General features: G+C 38.7%; 1 non-coding gene across 1 annotated transcript; it reads left to right on the top strand.

The window, feature by feature from the left end:
* The first annotated feature begins 886 nt into the window (after positions 1-886).
* Positions 887-961, top strand: trnat-ugu (transfer RNA threonine (anticodon UGU)). Its single transcript has one exon. It is a non-coding gene; the product is annotated as a tRNA-Thr (tRNA).
* Positions 962-3,972: the final 3,011 nt, after the last annotated feature.

Genomic DNA, 3,972 nt, shown 5'->3' with positions numbered 1-3,972 from the left:
CTACAAACCATCAGACTGCTGAACATTTGAACTGGACTGACCACCTGCTCTGATTCTCTGCACCTTAGCACTCACTCATTCATATACCCACACAGACATACACACTCATATACATTCCTGCTACACACACATCACAACTGCTGCTTTCAGACTCTTGTTATACTGCTCAGTTTATACACTGCCCCCCCCCCATACATGTTTAAATATTGGACTATAAATTGTGCCTTCCTGTATTATACTTATGATAAAACATGTATTCTATTCTACTGCCATTTACTTTATGTTCATATTGTTATATTTTATTATTTCTTATTATTGTTGCATTGTCGAGAAGGGAACCTGCAAGTAAGTATTTCGTTGGACGATGTATACCATTTGTATCCCGAACATACGGCTAATAAAACTGTATTTACTGTAGTATACTGTATTATACTGTATCATTTAGAGTTAACTATAGTATAAATACCATGGTAAAATAAAACTGTAGTATATACTACAGTAATTACTGTAGTGTTTTTGTGGATTGTAGTTTACTGTCGTATTTACTGTAGTGTTTTTGTAGACTGTACTATACTATAGTGTCTATTGTAGTATTTCTGTTTTATTATCTTTGATATAGTAGTGGAGGATTTCCCCCCGGAAAAATACTAAAAGACAACATTTTCCATAACCGGTAGGTAAGGTTGAATGGATAGTTCAGAGCCTCTGCTCTTTTCTATAATCTGTAGGGAACACAATATATGGTCTACACTTGGCATGTAGGTTTCTCACTTATGGGTAGCACAAATTGTGATGTGGTTTAGGGGAATGGGCTTCGTATATGCAACTAAATACTGTAGTTCTTCCTATAGTTTGTGGTGGTTCATTTCTGTATTATCAATTGATTTTCCCTGTGGCTCAGTTGGTAGAGCATGGTGTTTGTAACGCCAGGGTTGTGGGTTCGATTCCCACGGGGGGCCAGTATGGAGAAAAACAATTAAATAAGTGTATAAAATGTATGCATTCACTACTGTAAGTTGCTCTGGATAAGAGCATCTGCTAAATGACTAGAATGTAAAATCAAATGAGGAGAGAAAAACTTATCACATGAGTCAGAGTTATACTTAAACTAAATCTTTAATTATAAGAGCTTTGCAATAACAATGACTTTCAACGATTCACTATTTCTAATCATCCATTGAGAGTGACAACACAATGGCTACTGAGATCTTTTATAGCAAAGATCCACCCCCTAGTCGACATAACAAACCACAGATATTAGGAACAGTTCACAAGTGAGACTTTATAAATGAGAAAGGAGTATCCCGTAGCCAGATAGCATTCGCTATAAATTATCATTCCGTTTGGCCCCTAAAATGAGGTTGCTATCTTGTTCCTGTTATTCCTAGCATAAAAACACCAACTCATCCAATGGCATGAATCAATTAATCAATACTCATAAATCAATATTCCCATCTCAAGTAAAACCCCTTCTTGACCCCTCTCCTGGACAAGCTCACTGAGGGGAGTGAGTCTCTAGGTCATACACTATCCCAGGATAAGTGCAACATCAGAGAGGACATACAATGGTTCCAGACACTGCCATATACCTCCCCCCAATGCCAAAGGAGGGAGTGACTTGCACACAGACATTGTGGAGACAAGTAATTATGCTCGTAACATGGCTTAGAGGGGGCATTAATCATGCCATCCCTTCATATGGTTTAAGAATAGGAAAAGACACATTCATATATGAAGACAATGTTCCATCCTGTCCTCTTCCTTTTCTGATATTCTGCATAGAACCAGAGACATGTAAAAGACAAGCCTGACCTCTCCCCTCTCTGGGCCCCAGGTGACTGAGCCCCAGCTGAGGGAAGAAGTGTAACTGCCAACACCAGAGTCCAAAGGGATACATTCTAATAACAAGTATATCACATAAGCATATTATGCAGATAAGACATCTTAATTATCTATGTTACCCAACTAATTCTGATTCATCCACCACAAGTTAAAAAATGTAGTGTTTTTGCAGACTGTAGAGTTTTTGCTGACATTACTGTAGTATTTACTACAGTGTTTTTTTGCAGATAAAACTGTAGTATTTACTCTTGTATTCTACAGTATACTACAACATTCTATAGTAAGTACTACACATGATTCGGGGATGCTACAGTGTGTAGTATACTATTATACAGTATACTACAGATTACTATAGAATGCTATAGTAAGTACTGTAGTATTCTATAGTAAACTGTAGTATTTTTTCATGTGGGTACTCACTGACAAGTAATTTATTTTTTATAAAGCAGACTTGATCTAGCTTTTCATTAATTCGATAACGGACACACTTATCAGACACTGTTGATTAATGTGGTTTAATTATTTTGATTAAATTGCAGAATGAAAGTGATGTGGATGATGTCATATGTATATCCCTTTCGGACGAGCTTATGCTATAATGTAGAAACATTTTAATCCACAAAATGTCAAGCTATAGGGGCACATTTTGCAGCTAGTAGTGCGACTTGTGGTCAGATCCTTCATGACATACAGTCCTCTCCTCTCTGCTTCCATAATCTCTAAACCATATCTTCTATTTCTCTCAGCATCTCTCACAACTCCTCTGTGGTACTTTAACACGCACGCACGCACACCCCTCTCTGTGGTTGTCTTACTAATGCATCGTCTCTCGCCTCTCCTTTCATGTGGTCGTCCACAGCAACCCAGCCACATTCATTTAGAACCAGACATAACCTTGGGCTTTCACTGCTTTCTCGGTCCAGCTCCCGTCTTTACAGCGCCAGCGCCGCCGTTCCCCTTTCGAGTAGGACATACTCTTCTCTTTCTTTTTCTCTCACTCCATCTCTCTTTCTCTCTAGCCCTTTCTCTCCCCTCTAAGCCATGTTACGAGCATAACTTACCCATCTTCAAATCCATACTCTTGTTAATTATGTATGTCTTTAGTGTATTTTCAGAATTCGGTCTTCTCGGTCTTAAACATCCATGTCCCTGTGGTCATCATTACCAACGAGAGAGAGAGCCCATCCTGAATGGAAATGCTGGTGTAGCATGCATAACCCTGCACATAACGACAGGCCCAGTTATCATCCTCTCACTCTCCTTTCCATATTTTCCCTTTCTCTCTGTCTCTTTCTTGCTATCTTTTCTTTCCCCTACTTTCACTTCCTCCCTCCCTTCCTTCCTCCATCCTCCACGCTCCAAGCACGCTGTATGAAATTAATAGCAGAGCTCCTGCAGCGGTACTGTACTCCATCTCTCCATACAGGTCAGTTCTCTAGCGGGCCAGTTCACAACTAGGCTAGTAAGCTAGGCAGGAGGCTTTTTACCATCGCTGTAGGAGTTTCCTTTAAAAAGGAGTTTAATTAAAAGGGAGGGTCATTCCTAACAGTAAGTGGAACAGATACCATGTGCTCACATGCAAGTTAGATTTTTTTAGGGGAGTAATTTGGAACTAGATCATCTGAAACTGCAGATTTTGGTTAAATTGTCTTTCCAATGACTAGTTAATGCTCCTTTTATCTTCAACTGTGCATAGCTGAGAAGTAACATTGTGCTACCATAGTAGGTTTAAATTAAGTACATTATAATAAGGGCTACGAACATTAAAGCTGAAATTCGCATTAGGGGAAACAGCGCCACTGTTTGCCCCCAGCACTTTTGTTATTGTTCAAGGTTAGTTTATGAAACAGAGGAGAGGAGCATCCAGCCACTTGGTAAAAAAAAGTATTGCAATACATAGTCTGTACTGTGCGAACATTGTTTGTTCTTTGAAGTAATTTTTTTAAATGATCATAATTTCTTTTTTAGAGGGTAGATCAGCTTTAATATTGCAGATAGATTGCGGCTTCCATCAATGTACCTGTCTGCATAATTTCCAATCCCCATATATATTCTTTGTACATATATACAGTACCATGCAAAAGTTTGGACACACCTACACATTCAACATTTACATTTACATTTAAGTCA

This window comes from Salmo salar, chromosome 19 (genome assembly GCF_965601325.2).
Source record: "Salmo salar chromosome 19, fSalSal1, whole genome shotgun sequence".
Lineage (NCBI taxonomy): Eukaryota > Metazoa > Chordata > Actinopteri > Salmoniformes > Salmonidae > Salmo > Salmo salar.
The sequence above is the reverse complement of the archived record's forward strand: the minus strand, read 5'-3'. Positions and strand labels throughout refer to the sequence as shown.